Source organism: Eurosta solidaginis, chromosome 5, assembly GCF_040869045.1.
Source record: "Eurosta solidaginis isolate ZX-2024a chromosome 5, ASM4086904v1, whole genome shotgun sequence".
NCBI classification, from domain to species: Eukaryota; Metazoa; Arthropoda; class Insecta; order Diptera; family Tephritidae; genus Eurosta; species Eurosta solidaginis.
The window spans coordinates 82421357-82444012 of record NC_090323.1 but is presented as its reverse complement, the minus strand read 5'-3'; the positions used below and the strand labels follow the sequence as shown (position 1 = coordinate 82444012).

At 35.4% G+C, this 22656-nt stretch overlaps 1 protein-coding gene and 1 pseudogene across 9 annotated transcripts in view; both read left to right on the top strand.

The window, feature by feature from the left end:
• Positions 1-22656, top strand: part of LOC137252096 (uncharacterized) — a 450569-nt gene that overhangs the window by 69104 nt on the left and 358809 nt on the right. The window lies entirely within an intron of this gene.
• On the top strand, positions 19691-21497 carry LOC137252098 (ubiquitin carboxyl-terminal hydrolase isozyme L5 pseudogene; annotated as a pseudogene).

The window sequence follows — 22656 nt, the reverse complement described above, 5'->3', positions numbered from 1 at the left end:
TAGTAATTAATCTTGCCACATTCTTCTTTAGGCTTTAATATGTTGTTGTAATGTTATGAACGAAGGAGTTTGCTAGCATTAGGGTGCTCTAACCCGGGACTCATTCGTTCATCGCAGTGCAACTTCTAAAAAGATGATTAAAAATGAAAGTAATATTTTGAATAAAGTGAAATATATAAAAGTTAGTTTAAAATATTGAATTTAATGTTTGAAGTAAACCGGTTTTTCTCTTATTGTAAAATCTACCTAATTAAATGTATATCTGTTTGTTACATTTTTTAGCCTTCATTGGCGGTTTTAAAATATATTTATGATTAATAATAGATTATTAGATTAATTAATTTTTTGTACTCGATTTTTGTGTACAATTTTTCCGTTTTCTTTACTTATCTCACAAATAGTTACATTTGGCCCATCAATATTCTTTACTATGTAGGGACAATTTTTCCGTTTTCTTTACTTATCTCACAAATAGTTACATTTGGCCCATCAATATTCTTTACTATGTAGGGACCTTGGTATATATTTTTATGTTTATTCCTAGGTTCTGTTTCTACTAATACTTTATCATTAATTTTAATTTCTAAAGGCTTAGCAGTTTTATCGTATAAATCTTTATTTCTAATCTTATGCTTTTAATCAAATTTTTTGCCATTTTATGCGATTTTTGCATTCTAAACTTAAGCTCTTTTGCGTAATTTTCTACGTTATAGATCGGATCAATTTGCTCTTTTTGCAATTCATGTGGCATTGTAGTTTTTCTGCCAAATATTAATTCAAAGGGAGTAAATTTATTATCAAAAACCGAACTACTTGTAGTATTATGTAAAAATGTAAAGTATTTTAAATATGTATCCCAATCTGAATACGTTTCGTTTAGATATGCACGCAAGTATTCGTTAAAAACTCTATGATTTCTTTCAACAGTACCAACAGTTTCGTGGTGGTAAGCTGTTGAGAAATCATGATCAATCTTTAAAAGTTTTGTCAATTCAGAGAATAATTCGTTTTTATATTCCGTTCCTAAATCGGATCTAATAGCTTTCATTGTACCATATGTTAATATAAAGGTTTCAAAAATAGCGCAAGCAATAGTTTTTGCTGATTTATCTGGTACAGCTACTGTTACCAGGTATTTAGAAAAGTCACAAATCATAGTAACAGCGAACTTGTTATCATATTTGGATTCCGGAAGTGGACCTATTGTATCGACAATTACTATGTCAAAAGGTTTGCAGGGTGTTGGAGTCAACACAAGATTTTCCTTTGTTTTTGGTTTTACTTTATTTAAAAGGCATTTATTGCAATTTTTGACAAATTTCGCAATGTCTCTTGTCATATTTTTCCAATAGTATTTTATTCTTAATTTGGAATATAATGGTTTTGTACCGCAATGACCGCCTAACAAAGGGTCCTCATGATAAATTGTCATAAGTTTTTGTTTTTGCTCTGTTTCTGTTACAGTTTCTACAGGGTCTGTTAGTATTATTTGCAATGATTTTAAAATTTTATTACCGCTGATTTTAAAATTTGTAATTGAAAATTCTTTGAAAAATATATAATTTTTTGGCCATTCTAACTGCTTAATATTGTGACTGCCGGCTGCTTTTTCAAGCCTCGAAAATAACTCATCTAAATTTGTTTTTTCGTTAGCATTCACAAAATTAAGTAAATTTAGTTTTTTATGTTTTAAATGCGCATAAATTTGTATATTGGAGATCTCATTATTTTTATTAAATTGTATAGTCGACTTTATTCGCGGTATCTTTTTTGAAAAATTGTATGAAAATTTGTCATAAACTTGTACTTTAGGCGTTTCGCAAAAAGTATCAGTAAAATTATCGCCTTTATTTTGTAATTCCTTTTGTTTGGTTTGTGATCGCGTTTAGACTGCTAAAACATGCTTTGTAGATTCTTTTATTTCGTCTATACTAATGCGTGAAAGAGCATCAGCCACAACGTTAGATTTTCCTTTTATATATTCAATCGTAAATTTTTATTCTGATAGTTCTAATCGAATTCTAGAAAGTTTAGACGAAGGTTCTTTCATGTTAAAAAGATAAACTAGTGGTCTATGATCGGATTTTACTGTGAAATTTGTACCGTAAACATATGGACGAAAATGCTTTATAGCGAAATGTATTGCTAGGAGTTCTAATTCGATAATTGCTTTTTTCTGTTCTGCTTTATTAAAAGATTTTGACGCGAAACAAATTGGTAAATCGTTATCACCATGCTATTGGCTTAATATAGCACCACGCCCACTCTTAGAAGCATCTACTGTAATTATAAATTCTTTTGTAAAGTCAGGGTATTGTAGTAGTTGAGGAGACATTAATGCTAGTTTTAGTTTTTCGAAAGCGTTTTCGCACGCTTCGTCCCAAACAAATTCAACTTTTTTCCTATTTAAACGATTTAAAGGTGCTGCCAGTGACGCAAAATTCGGTATAAATCGCCTGTAATAATTTGCAAAGGCGACAAATCGCCTAACCACATCTTTGTCTTTTGGCTTAGTATACCTTTTAATAGCGTCTATTTTCGAATCATCTGTCAGCAAACCTTTTGACGTGCATTTATGGCCTAGAAAAGTTACTTCGAAACGAAGGAAATTGCATTTGTTTGGATTCAGCTTTAAATTGAACTTTCTACAGGTTTCGAAAACTTTTTCTAAATTTTTAAGGTGGTGTGTCTCACTACAACCAATGACGATAACGTCGTCAATATACATAAAAGCCTGGTTTGGCGAAATGCCTGAAAATGCTATTGACATCATACGAGAAAAAGAGTTTGGTGCAATATTTAACCCGAAAGGTAAAACTTTCCAACGAATAGCTCCTCGATCTGTACTGAAAGAAGTTACGTCTCTAGATTTAGGGTGAAGAGGTATTTGGTGAAAACCAGAAAAAAGGTCTAAAGTTGAAAAGTATTTGGCTCTGCCAAGATTGTCGAGTATGTCATCAACGCGTGCTAGTGGAAATTTGTCGGCTATAAGCTTTTTATTGACTGCTCTAAAATCTACGCACATGCGATACGATTTTTTGCCTGCTGGATCTTTTTTCGGTACCAAAATATATTGATTGAGAAGTATTTAGTCGAATTGCTCCTGCTCCCTCAGTGTTCGCGCCTGAGGGGCTTCGGCATTTAAAGAACGAACATTGGCTGAATTTCTGGAATTTGAACCCTGATTATTTGAATTTCTGTTATTTCCAGACCGATTATTATTGTTATTCTTGGAATTGCTATTGACTCTATTGTAATTGCGATTATTGCCTCTGTTATAATTGTTATGTCGGAAATTTGTATTATTGTGTTGCCTATTTGCGTTATTGTTAAATCGAAAATTACTATTGTTGTTGTATCTGAAATTACTATTGCCTCTAGAATTTTCACGGAAATTATTATATCTTATTGGACGTGACCGAAACGCTAACACTTGCCGCTCTTTAACTTCCTGATCTCGCTCTATAATCATTTTTGCTACTACGTCCTTTGAGTCTTTGAAGGTTGTTGACACAAGGATTGATTTCACCATATCTGACCTACTATTTAATCTACAAACGCTAATGGTTTGTTCAACTGCCATCTCATGGGCTTTTGCCTTCGTCATACCTTCAATGATTAGACAGCGCTCTAACGAGTCCGAAAGCTCTTCTACCTGCTTTGAAAATTCTGAAAAATTGTTATTGGTTACTCTTAAGGCTGCGATTTTTCCCGCGACAACTTTCGAATTGTCTGGCCTAATTTCACTACATAGCGCTTCTTTAATTTGGTTGACGGATTCTATATGCGTTGGTAGGGCTTTGCCTTCGAGCTTGGATTTAAAAAATGCAATAAAAGTAGGAGTTAAATTTTCGTTAGAGAATACTTCCATTAATTCAACTTTATTTATAAACGAGCCAAGCGCTAACGGGTCTCCACTGTAGTTGTCTCGCATAATCGAGGCACAAGTATTAATAAACGATTTTTTCTCCTCGATTGTGGCCATGGTTGTAACGTTAAGAACCGGAGTTAGAATAGAAAAACTAGAATTTGGAATTACAGGTTGATCAGCAAATCCTAAAAAGTCTGCGCTCAGGGATAATTTATAATTATGTTCACTTGTTAAGGTATCAGTTGACGATGCACTTGAAGATGAATCAGAATCTGAATTATTGGAATCTATATCTTGCTCTAAGTTTTCGGAATCTAAATTTTGCTCTGAATTTTTGGAACTTGAACTCGGATGGGAATCTTTAGAAACAACCTTCCCGCTTCTTAGGTCCATACGCGTTGAAACGAATAGACAAAATATCAAAATTTTTGTTGCAAGATATGTGGAATTTGTTTATGAAGATTGAATAGAAATTGAATTTAAAGGAAATTAAATTGGAACGGGTTGAGTTGACTCAAAAAAAAATTATGAAAGTATTCTTAAAGGGAATTTATGAAAATATTTTAAAAGAAATTTGTGAAAGTGTATGTATTTTTGAAAGTTTTTAGATTTTAGTTATAGTTATACAATTGGTTAGCGAATACTTATAGCAAAAAAACTTTAGTTAGTGAATTTTATTGAAATACTAAAGTTAGTGATTAGTTGATAAAAGGATTCAAGAAAATATTTACTTTACGCTTTTGTTGTCCGCAAATCCAAACTCAATGATTGGAATTAGCTGAAAATTTTCCATGCAAAACGGAAGTGGGAATTGGGATTCACATGCAATTTAAAAGATGTTGAATATTGTTTACGAATATATTTATTGGAATGTAAGAATTTATAATTGTACAGAGTGTGAAAAAATTTTGAATCAGAAATGTATGGCAAAATTATAATTTTATTTGAATTTAAATGCAAAGATTATAGAATGGCAAATATTTTTGTACAGGCGTTAAACGGACGCACCGCATTCCAAACAAATATGCTCCTCAATAATATCTAAAACCTCTTTATTAACTGTAGATATTGTCCAGTCCAATACTAAAATCTTTTCCACAGCATTTTTTATAGCTCCCGTCAGCAAGGAATCGGAGTGTAGCGCATAGTTTAAAATAGGGGTACAGTCGTTCCTCGAGCAATATGCTTCCCTACTTAACCGAAAATGACTTACAAATCTGTAAAATAACTTCATTAGAAGCTCATCATTTGTCACTTAAACGTTGTCTTACTTGGTGCTTGGTAGTTCAAAGGGATTGGAGTGATCATGCGATTTTTTTTCGTTTTCGTGACATGTCAATTTTGTCACCAAAATTGTCGTCGTTATAAAATAAATTTAAGCTAATATCCATTTTGCTATTAATAACAAATTCACTTTTGCAAATGCTTAAATTTCCGCCACAAATTGATCAGCTGTTCATTTATCTGTGAAATCATCACTTTTTAGGTTGGCAACAGCAATTCAACTTCAACTGAAATAAGTTGTAATTCGTAATACCAAACAGGAGTTGAGTTGTTTTAATTACAACTCAACTAAGTTGAGTTGTAAACCGTAATAGGGGCATTAATATGTGGGTAGACTTTATGACAAGAATAGGCGTGGCGCCACCCATATTATAAAGAAGAAAATTTAAAAGTTGTTTAAACCTTAAATTAAAAGCTCTAAAATATATCATGTTGAAATTCGGCCTGAAGGTTTTTCCTGCTATTATATATATACTGACGGGCAAAAGTCTACCTCCTTACTTTCGTTGTTTAGAAAAGACAAAAACATTGCGGAAAAATGTGTGCATTCAATATCGTTTTACCTTTTTTTTAATCGTAAAACTACTAAGTTATGGCGGAAAAATTACAATATTAGCGTTGACAAAAGCGTAGATACAGAACCAGTTACCTAGCTTGCATTCTAATATGCTGTGTTATCACTTTGTAATTTTTCAGAATTCTGTTTCTTGGTATTATATATAGATCTGGGGAAAATTGGTTAACGACCGAGCCCACTTTTTTTTTTTTAAATTTGCTTAAAGTTTTAGCTATCACAAAATTGGCAATATATTTATATGCTGATTAGCCAGAGCACAGAGCTGAGTATATAATGCTCGCTTTCGCCCGAATTTAGATTTCCTTACTTGCTTTTATTGATCATGCCAGAAGAACGGTGTGACATAAGTATGGATGTATGTAATAACCAATGAGGTGAAATCTGTACTACAACAACAAAATTAGGCGGCTCTAATACTCCTTACATGTATTTGAGGGTAGTAGAAAGGGGACATTTTCGTTCTTCTTTTAATACATCAGTTCATAGTGAGATCCACTTTTTGGATTCAAAAAATTGAAAATAAATTAATTTCATTCTTCGACTCTATATACGGTCAAATTATATTAAATACCCTCCATCAGCAAAATCCAATTTTTCAGGAGAACAAAAAAAAACTTTTTGACATCAATATTGTAAATTAAAATCAAACTGATTCATTATTCCTCAGCTTGCGGTGCTGTTATACCCTCAGTTGCCTCGTTCGCCTATTTCTCCTAGGGTCTAGACTGTTCGCGAACAGCCTCATCGAACAGCTGCTTATTTATTTCTCGTTTATGTACCTGGTATTCACTTTTGTCTTCTAGTTATATGCGTGTATATGTGTGATTAATAACTTCTGCTCTTAGTTGATGACTACATTTGTGTACGTGAAAAAATCTCTTCGCTGTTAGCTACTGGTTATGTGTGTGTGAAATATTCTTTTCGCTTCAAGCTACTGGTTATGTGTGTCAAATATTCTTCGATGCAGGGATGCACCTTAACGTTAAGCTAATCGTTTATCAAAAAATTTCCACCGTTTCCGTTGAAATACTTCGAAATATTATCGATAAAGAAATTATCAAGATAAATTGTATCTTGTTTCTAACCGAAACGAAAAGCCTTCGTTAACGTTAAAAACGTTAACAAAAACGTGATACTTTATGTTTGAACTGTGCTGGCAATGCTATAGCCATGGTGAAGCCGTAAGGTGGTAACAGCGAGCGGACATACACACACAAACTCCATATAATTTTTTTGTGTAATTCGTTGGTGGTAATGACAAAAATACTGTGAGAAATGTTCGTACTGTCAAATTCATGAGAAAAGTTGCAATCAGCTTGGCTAATGCTTTCACCTTTAATGACTCCGCCATCAAGCAGCTTTGCCAGCATAGTTTGAAATTAATAATCAACATAAAAGATTCGATTTCGTTTTGATATGGCAGAAAACGAAACAAAATCTTTTCGTTAATTTGACGTTCTTAACGTTAATAAACCAAAACGAAATGACTTTGTTTCGTTTATTAACGGTAATTATCGTAACGAAATGATATCGGTTCGTTGGTTAAGCATGCCTGCTTCGATGCCTTTTATGTATGTGTATTAGAGCTGGTCAAATTTTATGGATGGATTTTTTCCCATCAGGAGTATAGCAAAAACGTTATCTACAGATGATTCTAAGAAAAATTGCTGAAGACACCATAGCTCTAAAGTCCGATTTCGAGGTCCCGACTTTTGCAAAATAGATATTTTGCATTTGAATGTAGGGTTTCGCCTCAAAATCTTCATAGCTTCTGATAGAGCTATAGGAAAAATATCATATTAGGCTTACTTTAAAGGTATTTTACGTACATTTCAGAATCTGTATTAATATCTATAGTGTTTTTGAATTTTAGTAGTGATACCAGGCTTAAATTATGAGAAATTAGCTTAGAATGAACTTTTAACTACTATATTATCATTTTTAACAAATTTCTTATGGAATTTTTTTTTCTTTACAGCTAAAATAAGTTCAGAATATTTCCAACAACTTGGAATAAGGATCTACAGTCAGAAAACGTTCCTCGCTATCCACATATTCTCCAACGGTAAGACTGCTCGATTTTCTTCCGCTTTGAGATACAGATATAATGGGGCATTCAATAGCTGTAGCAAGTGCTCTATCCTTGCATCTGCCTCGCTCTAGCTCTTCTCCCTCATCTTTCTGCTTAGGATTACCATTAGGTTCGAGGCCGCTATTACGTGCGATGTGACGTGGCTTCCCGCACTTGAAGCATTTGATTACTCTGTCACACCGCTGTTGCGATCCTTTTGGTGCCTCGCTTCGTTTCGACATCCCGAATTCCATTTGTGAAGGTTCGAATTTTATCTGCCTCAGTGTATTCCACAGGTTCGTCTGCATTTGCAAGGTGAGTCAATCTCTCAATGTTCGACGATGGTGTTTTTACCTTCGGATTGATTGCTGAAACAACTGGGTGATTTACCTGCAACTCATGCATTCGTTCTTTTAATGCTTCTATTTCGGTATCAATTTTGTCCTCAAGTTTTAAAATTCTTGTATCCTATGCCTCCAGGGTCGATGATTCCTTTAATTCCTGTGCCTCCAGCTGCGAGGAATTGCGGGCCTCTTGTGCTTTCAACTGCTCAGCCAACTGAGATGTCATATGTGTATGTCTTCTGTTCTTCCAGTTGTGTTTCCATCTTGGATGTTATACGTGTCTCCTGCGATTCCAGTTGTGTTTCCATCTTGTATGTTATACAGCCAACTGAGATGTCATATGTGTATGTCTTCTGTTCTTCCAGTTGTGTTTCCATCTTGGATGTTATACGTGTCTCCTGCGATTCCAGTTGTGTTTCCATCTTGTATGTTATACGTGTCTCTTGCGATTCCAGTTGAGATGTCATATATGTATTTTGTTCTTCCAGCTGTGATGACATATTTTTGGATTGTGCAGATATTGCATCCAATATCTTGTTCAAGTCTGTGTTTGCACTTGTCTGTGCCGTTTCCTTTTTCTCTTCCACTTTTGTTGTTGCCTCTTCCCCATCGGGACGAAAAACGTACTCCTTCACATTAATTCCTTCCAACTCCATATTCTCTCGTAGTCGTGCTTGTAGTTCGGATTTATTGCCGGTTGTATTCAATCCACTCTACTTGGAATTGTCCTTGTTGTCCACTTAAACTCTGAAATTTATTCAACATTCCTCTTCTGACACCAATTGTAACGACTTTCATAAATCCTTGATTATTCTGCACCTTCTGTTACAGTTCGAACCATGATACAAAAAATGGAGGTAGTTCAATTTAGTGTGCTGTTAGCCACTTGACTTTTGCGGGGACAATGGCAATTTCACCAAAAACGAGCTACCAGATGGAAAAATGTTACGAATTTTTCTAATTTTGATGGATTTCATATTAACGGATACGACTAAATTACTGCCATAGTTATTTTAAATAAAAAAGAAAAAAATTATCCGCATGCGTTGGAAATATTTTAATACGAAATATCAGCCTAGAAAAGAAGGTTTTTAATAAGTTTTTCGAGCTCCCGAAAATTACTTTGGTGGAAGAAACATTGATCGAAGTATACAAAGCAAGGGAATATAGCATTCTTAGGTGTCCGTACGTTTGCTCAGAACATGTTGACAAAACATACACGTTTGTCAATTGATTGCCCAAAGGAGGTCCTTATAAACCGAAACCGCAATTTCTAAAGTATTTAGCATACTTAAACGCAATTTTTATGAAATTGAATGGTGATAAATTGGCTACAAGTCCACATGCCCTGTAGCTCTGCAGGTTACCATAATTTATGAGAGTTCTTTTGCCCGTTGTACCAGCGGTCGCCTTGGGGCAAGCCCCGCCTATAAAACTGTACAATCACTTGAAGCTTTAAATCATTGATTTAAGCTTGCTTGCTCTTCATTCATTCCTTCCTTGTTAAGGAATGTGTCTTTAAAGTCAACCAATTCTTCATTCAATAGTGGAAAAAAGACTGCACACCTGAACTCATTCGAAGAAAGAATGAAGTAATTAAATGAAACACAAACATTTTTCAACGCAGAATAAGCATTCAAATGAATGCAGCCTTTGCTGAGTGTGCACACACTTTTCTAGTATCAATTACGAAAAATGTGCATGCACAAAACCCGCTCAAATATCACATGGTTGCATTTAACTAAGCCACTTCAATACAAAAATTTCATTATTGTCCGTGATGACCAGTTTTTTCGTTATTTAAGTGGTAATAAACCACAAAGAAGTTAACTGGAAAAGTACTTTTAGTGAAATTTTCCTAAAAATTTAATAATAAAAAAGCAAATGACGAATATTTTTCTCTGTTCCGAAAACTGTCATCATTTCAAATAAGTTTGCCATATCTAAGGTACTTGCATGAAAAAGTACTAACCTACATTTGAAAGTCCTCAGTTGGTGATTAAACAATTGAAGAAAAGGCAATTCAATAAAAAAAGCTATTAAGGCTGGGTGCGAGTTCGCCTAAATTTTAGGTACCTAAACTAATATTCCACTGGAACTTTCCAGCACTGCAACAATTTACGAAAAAATTGTCAAAACTGTGCGAGTTGATTTGACAAACTAAATTGTGTCTTTATGCGGGAAATTATTCGCAGAAATAGAAATTTGAGACTTGTATGGTGTTTGCAGTGTTTGTGCAGGACACGGGTCAAGGGAGAAGTAAGTATGCATACATTGCAGTGAAAGAAAGTGCAGCGGCTCATTTTTTTTTTGCACATCAGAAATTTAAGAGCAATAAAATGAAAAATCTAAATGTTTTTGTTTTTAAAGTTTGACATTTGAATTTAGGTTGAAAAGAATGCTCATAAAAATTTTAAATTTTTAATTTTCTCTGTTTTGCCGACAATTTCCAGTGATTTAAGTTTTTTCTCTATTTAGGTAGGAATTTAGGCAAACTCGCACACAGCCTAAGTTCCATAAGCTCCTTCATATATTCTTCTTCGCGGTATATGGTCAAATACTGTATCTATACTGGGTTGTGGGTTTGCAAATTGCAATAACAATATACTATTTTTCTCTATTTTCTAAGAAAAATATTCTTTTAAACACAATAGTTTGTAATTACTGTCAATTAACGTACGCTCTATAGGTAGTTTTAGCTTTCTTGATAGCAAAGAAAATTGACTTTGAATACAAATCTGCTCAATTAAGATAGAATTCAACCTTCCAAAGCAATTTCAATATTTTACCAATGCCGTGCAAATAGGCAACATCAGCTTTAAAAAAACTGTAGTCCGATGGAGCCAGTCAATCTCTTTGTGGGGAGGGAAATTAATAACTTCTGAAGAGCTTCTACCAATGGAACATTTTTTTTGCGGCACAGATGAAAGAAAACGGGGAAGGTAACTGAAGTGAATAGAAAAAGCCTGAATCGCTGTAGGACGATGCCATGGAAATAGACATAATTTTATCAAAATTCTCGGAATTAGGAAGCTCTAACGGAATCGCGTATCTGTTTTTGTTATATTATCGACAAAAAATATCAACAATTTACTCTATTTGGTCAATGCACAATGTGTTCATTTACAGAATCCATTTTACAACAATAACAAAATAAGTAGGACATATAGTAATATTTTGACACATAGCAAGAAAGAAATGCGGAGTTTCAGCAAAATTCGACTATATCTTCATGTTTTTGGAATACTTTACATAATCAAGAGCACTATTCTTTTATATAAGCAAGTTATCCGCGAGATATACTTAAAAAGGAAACCAATCAGCAGCTCACAAGAGTCTAAAATTTTTTGATCTTACACGATTAATGAAAGAAAAATCAACAAAATTACGAAGCATACAAAATTTGCAATGAAGTACTATTTCTTGTATGTCTTATGTTTGGACACCATGAAGATGATTTAAGACTTTCTAGTTTTATAATAAACTACTTGAATAATTAGAAGGGACTATTATTTCTATTGACCAGTTTTACGCATTTTTTGCACCCAACTCCTAAATTTATTTAACATATCTGAGGACAATGAAAGTATACAAAAAAAAAATTACCTTGGGGAAAAAGTATTTAGGCTTTGTGCGAGTTTGCCTAAATTGCTACCTAAATAGAGAAAAAACCTAAATCATTGGAAATTGTCGGCAAAGCAGTGCAAATAAAAAATTTAGAATTTTTATGAGCATACTTTTCAACTTAAATTCAAATGTCAAACTTTAAAAACAAAAACAGTTCGATTTTTCATTTTATTGCTCTTATGGACCATTTAACGTACCACATAATATATAAGAGGGCGATGATCAATGTCCGATCGATTGTTGAGTATGGCGCAAAGGGGATCTCAAATTGCTTCTTGCTGACGCCCGCGTCATAAGAATTGAATCTGGGCTATTTGGATTGCCGGGGGCTCATTGGGCAAAAATAAGTTATTGGCGCCATGCCAAATGGCAGTCACAGGGGTATTCATGCCTTGAGATGGTGGTAAACGTCTCTTTGCATGTGCTCCACGACGTCTGGAGTAAAAGGCCGTATCGTCTGGAGCCGCTGCACTTTCTTTCACTGCTATGTATGCATTCTTGCTTCTCCCCTGACCCCTGTCTTGCACAAACACTGCAAACACCATACAAGTCTAAAATTTCTATTTTTGGCAATAATTTCCCGCATAAACACACTATTTACTTTGTGAAATCAACTCGCACAGTTTTGACGGTTTTTTTCTAAATTGTTGCATTGCTAGAAATTTCCAGTGGAATATTAGTTTAGGTACCTAAAATTTAGGCGAACTCGCACCCAGCTTTAGTACTGAATCGAAAAAAAGTGTGCATTCATTTCAAATTTACATTCAATAAAGAGTGGGAATGGTTCTATATTGAATTATATTTTATATTGAATTATATTTTACCATTCAATAACACACACACTTTGGCTTTGAGTTAAAGTATTTTAAGCCATTCAGGAATCGAGGTTTATAATATGCCACCAAAAAATCACAATTTTTAAAAGAATGCTGAGAGAATGCACACGCAATTGATTATATATTTTTACAGCTCTACCGCCTATACACATTCTGTGCCCTTTTAGCCATGACATGGATGTGGCGTCCCACAAACGTAACAAATTAAACACCTGGCACTCACTGCAGATTTTGAAAGAACACTTTTTCTCAACATGCCTTGAGTAATATCCACTGTAGAGGCGTGATAATAGGGCCACGCAAGACCAACAGGATTTTTCGTGTATTTTTTCTGTCTAGAGGTCAAGCTGCTATAAAGATATGAGTCATTAAACCAATGTATGAATCATTATCCACTATTTTTCAATAAAATTGCATGTTTTACAGATTCTCGATAGATATGTATGCACATAAATCGTGCTAAAGCATATTATTATTGTCTCAGATGACCATTGCGTTTTCATCCTGAAGGAAATTTCCATCCCGAAAAACCACAATTTCGCCTTAAGCAGTAACGGTATGACTTCTAGCAAAACAACAAACATTATGAAACTTCAAAAATCCCCAAATACTTCAAAAAATTTTGAGTGGAATTATCTTCTTTTTTATATCATGGTTCGAACCATGGCTCAACTATATGGTTGGCTCATCTCTACAGCAACAACATATCTTTGTTCAGATTGTCAAAATCTGCGCGTTGGTGTTAGGCAAACGGAATGAAATGAAAACATAAAACTTAGCAGTTTTTACGTGTTGTGTAAGAAAATGCTGTCAATAGCCGTGTTTTTTTTTTACATCTATAGACGTTTACGCTTAAACTTTCTATGGACTGCTAAGCGTCAAACTTTAAACACACCTCTGAAATTGCTGCGTATAAAATTTGTACTACAAAATTTCAATACGCATTATACTCAGATGTAACTGAAATATGTGTCTATGTTCCACCCTCTACACTAATTCTATGTATTCTATGCGTGTCCACTACTCATCGCAACTAATTCAGCTGTATGTTATTTATTATGGCCACCAGAGGTTTGTGTCTCCGATTTTAGGTACACCCTGTTCTGTAGCTAGTTATTTAACAACTGCCGCTAGATGGGTCTCCTAAGCATAATCTAAGCGAGGATAAGCGTTTTTTTACGCGCAAACGTAAACGTATACGCTTGTAAAAAACACGGCTAATGTGTTGGTCTCATTTTGAGTTTGCCTCTCCATCGCTGTTTAATTATTTAAATAATTTGCTCAATAGTGTTTTTTAAACATTTTTGTAGACGACTGGTATATTGTATTATTTTAAAAAGTTTGCTTAACTGGCTGATCACATTGAATATATTAACTAGATTTTAGATTAATATTAATATGTAGTCTAATTTTCTGTATACACATTTAAAAGAAAGGCTGATTTGAAACGCAAATGGGCAATTCATGGCACTTCATTTAATAACCGCGAGCAAAAAACAAACCTTTCTTTCATTCTCTGGCCATTCGCCAATAAACAGCCCGGATTAAAAAATGAGAGAACAAAAAAATTATAGTTAGCTGTGAAATAAATTTCTTCGGCGTGGGCTCACGCTTTTGACAACATGTTTCATTGCTGACGCAGTGTTCAGGCTTTATTCCAATCGGAGTATGTTGCTCCGCTCTTACCTCCTACTACATTTTTTATCTCAAAGGGTTATTTGGGTCGATTTGGAAACTAAATAGTATTACTACCTAATATCTTTCGGTTGAAGTTTTCATTGTATACGTATGAAAAGCTGATTGTTTACAAGTGACGATTGGATAAAATGACGTGAATTCATTGTTCGAGGCTTAAGAAATGTTTGTTCACATTTCACTCACAGTTTTTGTACTTTTTTCGTACGGAAAAAGAATAGAAGAAGCAAAATGTAAGCAAAAAATGTGTCCGGGCGCAATTTGTAAATCCTGCCAAAATTCAACATACAGCACTTCTTGAAGTTTTATATGAAAATGAAGTACGTTGAGTCAGTAAGCGTATTCGTTCATCCACATAACATGGCCAAGCTAGCGAAGCTTTCTGTTTTTATTCGCTGCACTATCGTCATATCTGCAAAAATCTCATATAGCTCATCATTATACCTCCTTCGGTACTCGCCGTCGACATCACGGATACGACTATAAATCTTCCGGAGAACTTTTCTCTCGAATACTCCAAGAGCTACCTCATCTCTCGACAACTTCCACGATTTCGAGCCATACATCAGGACAGGTATGATGAGTGACCTTTAGAGCGAGAATTTTGTTCGTCGAGAGAGGACTTCACCTCTCAATTGCCTAAAGAAGCACTTGTTGGCAAGAGTTATTTTGTTTGATTTCTAGGCCGACATTGTTTTTGCTTTTAGTGCTGCTCCCAAACAGACGAAATCCTTCACAGTCTCGAATTTATATCCGTACAGTGACGTGGCTACAAAGCCCGCGATTACAGCAAGTACTTCGTTTGTCCAAATTTACTGCAAGACCCACTTTTTTTGCTTCTTTACTTACACCAACTCTGCATCCATGTTTGAATAGCCCGGCGGGTTTACCGTCATAACTTAGCACCTTGTGATTTTTTAGCCGTGATATTGGCATTCTCACTTCGCCATAGTTGGATGATGGAGAGTGTTTTTTATCATCGGCGATCGGGGTATAGGGTTCATCTTCCCCTACACTCTGTACGCCAGTTACCAGGTCACCATTATCGTTCCTACAGGAATCTGCCCCGGTCCTCAAACATTCTGTCATTAAAAGAGCATGAAATATGCATGGTAAACCGAAAATAATAATAATAATATTATTTCGCGATAAATATCCGGGGAGATAGAGCCCACTTTTCTTCCAGAATGTGATGTGCTAATGGGCGAATTAAATGTTTTAGGCCGACTCAATGTGCATCTGTTAATGCAGATAACTTTTTTGCTGAGAAAACTTTTCATGGCAAAAACACAATCGAAGGGTTTGTCAAGCCAACAAATCAATTTGATGTTAGTTGTTAGTCCGCTTTCAAAAAGGAAGAAAAAATATACTAAGAAAATTAAATTTTTACTCCATCGTAGTCGTTTACTCAGGTAATCAGGTAAGTTTTAAATATTCCGAATACTGGTAGCGAAATATGAGAGAAATGTAATAAATCGAAAATTTTCAAAAGCGCTACGTCATCAAACTTTTTTTCAAATTCGATTACAAATACATAAATTCCGGAATGCGGGATCTTGACTCATTTGTTTATGCTGTCATCTATTATTTGACAGGTAGGTATGGCAATGGAGGAATAGAAAGATCGTTCCATGGCTCAATTATATGGTTGGTTCATTTCATCAGCTGATTATATTTATTTCATTGCATGGTCGATGGGATTGTGAAAGGGAGGGGGCAAACTCAAAATGAAACCAACACATTGGCAACATTTTCTTACAACATACAAAAACTGCTAAGTTTTATGTTTCCATTCCATACCATTCGCACCAACACGCAGATTTTGACAATCTAAACTAACATATTTTGTTTTTGTACAGATGAGCCAACTACATAGTGGAACCATGGATCGTTCACTTACATTGTAGATTCATACAAGTGAAACATCTTTCTATTCCTCCATTGCCATACCTAACTGTCAAATAATAGCTGACAAGGAGAATGGCTGTCGCGAATGGCCAGAGAATGGAAGAAAGGTTTGAAGTGCCATGAATCGCCCATTTGTGTTTCAAATCAGCTTTTCTTTTAATTGCGTATAGAGAAAATCACTACATATTGATTTTAATTTCTAAAATCTAGTTATTAGATAAAATATGAGCAGCCAGTTTAGCAAGGATTTTAAAATATGTAAATAATGTAATATACCGCTCGTGTACAAAAATTTTTGAAAACACTTGGTAAATGAATTAAGTAATCGAACAGCGATTGAGCACGTGATCGAGGCTGTTTACTATTGTGAATTTTTTTTCAAACATTCGCCACTTGAATTAATTCACAATATTCACTTGCATGAATTCACAATGTGTCAAAGCAAAGGAAACAGAGAAACATTTTTTGTATGTTTGACTTTTTCGAATGCCAATCAAAATATAAATATAATAAATCAATCGAATCAATTGGTTTGGTTTTATTGTTTTATTTTGCGGACGAATATTTGTTTCAACAACTTCTCTGGTGAAGATGGCATACAACGCCTTCCACTTCTTGTGATTTGGCGCTGGAGGGATTGTGTCCCCATCCTTATTTAATCGTGTAGCACAGGGTCTGCTTAGTTAATCATAACAGCCCATACCAGCAAGCAGAGTGTCAGCCTCCCCCTAAGGGGGGCAAACATTAGTCAAAGTAAAGGCAAGATGACGTGTCGAAGTGATGTACCTTGTTCCACGCAGTCTAGAAATACGTTTTATTTGACGGGGTTGATCGCGCGTGATTATTTGAAAGAATTCGTCGACTCTATGATTCGGTATCATACACCAGTGTTACAAATAACCGGATTTTATAGTGGTTACGGGGATGTCCCCCTATCTTTTTGGAGGCGAAGCTGCATCAAGCAGTTCTGCTGGGTTGCCTCAGCTTAGAACAGTTTAGTAGGAACTGTTTTTGCAGCATCTTATTACGCGGTTCAACATAATGTATTAAGTCCCCGCTATGGATGGATCCTCAGCAGGCCTTCCGTGGCAGTTCTGTGGGTAGGTGTTTTGATTATCAGGAGCCCATATTGACGAATCATAGTACAAGATCTCGAAGCCAATTGCTTTCTATGATTACTGTCTTTCTACGCCTACACAGCATTAATTACTTATGTTTCCTTTAATGTAGGGTAAAGCCGGAAGATATGTTATGTTCTGCCTTAAAAATTAATTTATATATGTATGTATTACATATATGTATGAAATACGTTTATTGGAGTAAAATGAAAACAACATTTTTTTTATTATTTTTTTTGTAATGAAAACAAAATCAAAATAAAATATAAATTACGAGAGAGCAGTGATAATTTTATAATCTTTTTAAATGTCATTTTCCTCTCACCGGTTTTACCCATGATGGAATTGAAGGTGGCGGATGTAAGCAGTTTCTCGCTCTAACGCCGTCATCTTGAACGCCCTTAGAAATAAGAATGTGGTTGCTTTACAAAAATAAAGAAAAGAAAGGTTTATAATATTATGCAAGGCTACTTGACCTATTGCGTTGTCAGTGCAAATAAAACAAGTTTATTCACTGTTACAGCCCGACATTTCGCTAGTCATCTTAGCATTTTCAAGGGCGGAATCTATTTTCAACAACAAACAAAAACATTTTTTTACATTATTAAAAAATATAAATAAAAGTTAATAACTAGTACATATATATATGTATAGAGTTAAAGAGTCAACAAATGTTTTAGCACACAGAAGGCACATACATAAACAAACATGTATTTAAGTAAAGTAAGAAAAAGAAAGGTTTGTTTTTTACTCACGAATATTAAATTGAAGTGCCATTACTCGCCCATTTGTGTTCCAAATCAGCCTTTCTTTTAATTGTGTATACAGAAAGTCAGACTACATATCGACTTATATTTCTAAAATCTAGTTATTACATAAAATATGGGCACATAAAATATGTAAATAATGCAATATATCAGTCGTCTACAAAAATATTTGAAAAACACTATTGAACAAATAGTTTAAGTCATAATCGAATGAGCCAAGATCTCGCATTCCGGAATTGTTGTATTTGTAATCGAATTTGAAAAAAAAGTTTGATGACGTAACGCTTCTGAAGTTTTTCGATTTATTACATTTCTGTCATATTTCGCTACCAGTGTTCGGAGTATTTAAAACTATTACCTGAGCAAACGACTACGCCGGAGTAAAAATTAAAGTTTCGGAGTATATTTTTTCTTCCTTTTTGAAAGCGGGCGAACAACGTAACATCAAATTAATGCTGCCATTAACACACCACATTCTATATCCCCGGATATTTATCGCGAAAAATATTATTATTTTCGGTTACCATACATATTTCAAGCTCTTTTAATGACAGAAGGTTTCAAGACCGGGAAGATTCCTGTAGAAACGATAATGGCGACCTGTTAACTGACGTACAAATTGTGGGGGAAGACGAACCCGATACCACGATCGCCGATGATAAAAAACACTCCCCGGCATCCAATATCACGGCTAAAAAATCGCAAAGTGCCAAGTAATGACGGGATACCCGCCGGGCTGTTCAAACATGGAGGCGAAGATAAAGAAGCAAAAAAAAAGTGGGTCTTGCAGTAAATTTGGACAAGACGAAGTACTTGCTGTCATCGTGGCCTTTGTAGCTACGTCACTGTTGACGGATATAAATTCGAGACTATGAAGGATTTCGTCTGTTTGGGAAGCAGCACTAAAAGCAAAAACAATGTCGGCCTAGAAATCAAACGGAGAATAACTTGCGAACTAGTGTTTCTTTAGGCAATTGAAAAGTAAAGTCCTCTCTCGACGAACAATGTTCTCGCTCTATAAGTCACTCATAATACCTGTCCTGATGCATGGCTCGGAATCAAGGAAGGTGTGAGAGAAGATGAAATAGCTCTTGGATTATTCGAGAGAAAAGTTCTCCGTAAGGTTTGTAGTTCTATCCGTGATGTCAACGGCGAGTGTCGAAGGAGGTATAATGATGAGTTATATGAACTTTACGCAGACATGACGATAGTGCAGCGATTGAAAATCCAAAGGCTTCGCCAGCTAAGGCATGTTATGCGGATGAACGAATACGCTCGGGCAGCGTGTAAACAGAGGAAAGAGAAAACATGCACTGAGTTGGGAGAGACAGTTGGAGGAAGATTTTACCTCGGTTATCGCAAAAGAGGGTTAGCTGACCTCACTGACTCAACGTACTTCAAGAAGTGCTGTATGTTAAATTTGCCAGGATTTACAGTTCACACCCGAACACATTTTTGGCTTACATTTTACTTCTTCTTTTCTCATTCCGTACGAAAAAAGTACAAAAACTGTGAGTAAAATATGAACAAACATGTCTGAAGACATAATCATAGAATTCACGTAATTTCATCCAATCGTCATTTGTAAACTATCAGCTTTTATACGTATACAATAAAAACTTCAACCAAAAGATATTATGTAGTAATACTATTTAGTTTTCAACTCGACCCAAATAAACCTTTGAGATAAAAAATGTGGTAGGAGGTAAGAGCGGATCAAAATACTCCGATTGGAATGAAGTCTGAACACTGCGTCAGTAATGAAACATGTTGTCAAAAGCGTGACGTCACGCCGAGAAAATTTATTTCACGGCTAACTATGATTTTTTGCTCTAATTTGTTGAGTTTAAGTAATCGAACAGCGATTGAACAGGTGATCGAGGCTGTTTACTATTATGAACGTTTTCATCAAACATTCGCCACTTGTATGAATTCACAATGCGTGTGACAATTCTCATTTAATAATTTTGTTTGATTTTAATGAATATTCAATTAAAATTTCACAAAAATCAATATAATACTATTCAAATCGAAACGAATGTGCGACGCCGCTGGTGTTTAATCGAGAGCGATCCAGGTGTATTTACGGAATTAATACGTGAATTTGGATGTAAAGGCGTTCAAGTGGAGGAGATTTAGAGTTTAGATCTTGAACCTGACCTATTTAAAGACCTCGAACCTATACATGGGCTCATTTCCTTTTACAATGGGTGCAGGATGATGAATCATCTGCATCCGTTGTACGCGATGATCGTCTACATAATATATTCTTTGCAAACCAAGTCATTAAAAATGCATGCGCAACACAGGCAATACTTAGCATTTTGTTGAACCGTGACCATGAAGACATTAAGGTGGGACCAACACTTACTGAATTCAAAGAATTTTCGCAGTCCTATGATCCTTATACAAAAGGCCTTGCTCTAAGTAGTGCACCAAAAATTCGCTCAGTGCAGTCAGATAGATTGAGAATATATCAGGAGAAAATCGATAAAATGTTGGCGACTGTTGACGATGCTATGTATACTGGAGATGGTGAAGATCGTCAGACGGAAATAACAAAATTGCGTTCAAAAATTGAATATGAAGGGGAAAATGGAAACGCTATAAGATTGAAAACATTCGGCGTAAGCACAAATATTTACCATTCATCGTTGAATTACTTAAAGTGTTGATAGAGCAAGGTCAGTTAATGCCCATATATGAAAGGCAAAGCTGCTGTATCTAAAAGCAAATCTTAAGAGTTGAATATATCTATTTTTCATTTATTTTTACCAATAAAATGGAACTATAATTCAACAGGTGTCAACATTTTAATACATGGAGGTGCGTAACAAAATAATTGACCTTGTGACTTTCCTGGTTGTTTGATGGGTGGCTATGCTGGCCGGTCGGGGAGACCTTGCTCGCTCTATCGCAATTTTCATGCACATTGTATTCCCATGGAACCAATTACGTAATATACGCTGTGTTTGTTTTACTCAAACCATTTGGTTAAATCAAAATATCTCCTGATGTCTATAATGGAACATTTTGATACAGCTATTAAATCGGGTAGCTCAAAACAGATTTTAGTTCGATACCTAATGTTGTCAAGTGTTGGGCACTCACAGACGAAGTGGGTGATTGTTTCCTTACAACCGTCCTCCCCTGCCCTTCAAGGGGATTGACATTATATCCCAATGCAGGCCAAACAACCAATATCCTGCTCTTATGGATGTGATCCTGAATATCTTTTTTCTGGGCATATTTAATAGAAACTCTGTTCTTTTCTGGTTGTAATCAGGCCAAGTTTGCTTGGTGATTTTACAGGTATCCGTTGTTTTTTTGAAGTTGGAGGGTATGTCACTCTGTATTGATAAACCAGTCGATTCACCGTTACTGCCTCAGAGGTGTCTCGCGATACACCAGCGTACTAACACTTGGCTGTCCGAGTATAGGCATATCTCACCGCCGGTTACATGATTCTCTAATAGGAAAGTACAGTCCCTCTATATCTCGTATCTCTGCTTTATTTGTATTAATGTCGTTTTATGTGGCGGGTTCCAAGCCCAGGACGGGGATTATGGCTACATTACACCTTTGTATTATGACCCCATTGATCTATAAGTCTGTTGCCTATGATGATCATATCCATTGAATGGCTATCAGAAGATTTTCTACCGTGCGAAGAGGGCGGTATGACCTGGAAGGTTTAACTTGGTCATATCAAATCGTTTCCGTGCTAGAACCTTAATGGAACGAACCGAATCTATAATCGGCAAAGGACTATCAACACCCAACATTCCCCCAAAGCATTTGGTGAGTGTCTTTGTCGTTAAAGCAACAACGTGCGCTATATAATGAAGACGTTATGCTCGTTAGAACATACACATGAAATGTCCCGAACGAGCATCTGAAAAGTTGTTGCAGCTCGCTGGGCATCTTTACTGTCAGCGAAGGCTTGGGCAGATGTGTACACGATCTCTTCGGCCCCGGAGCCCCTGCCTATAGTTCGCCGCAGCGTCGAATTCAATCTTAGGTGGCCAAAAACGGATCTTCTCACAGCTCAAACATCTCAGGTTTAAAGGATCAAGACTAAAGCCAGAGCCAGAATTAATATTCCACCAAATTAGTATACCTGCTGCCTTGTCCGTCCTCCTGTTGTGTGTTGAATATCTTTTCCCATCATGTAATATATTAAAAACTACTTTAGTAATACTCCAGAAGAGGAGTGGACTCTTAATACACGTTCAAAAATTTCGAGAAAGTGTTCGAAAGACACGATTTGACCTCAATAATCTGAGCAATGACCCCGGGCCGCTCCAAAACCGGGGGTAAGATCCAGGTCTTTTTTTCGCAGAACACTTGTGCTTAAAATTAAATATTTTTTTTTTGCAAATATCTTTTGGCATTAGTGAAATCTTTCAGGTTATTGATGCCAAAGTAAAAACATGTCTTTTGACACCTCTGCCGGCATTTTTGGTCGTTTATTACCATTCGACCCCTGTCCAAGAATATTACCAGCAAAATTGATGCGTTGTGCTGCAAACGTTTCAAAATTTAAAAAAGCAATCTT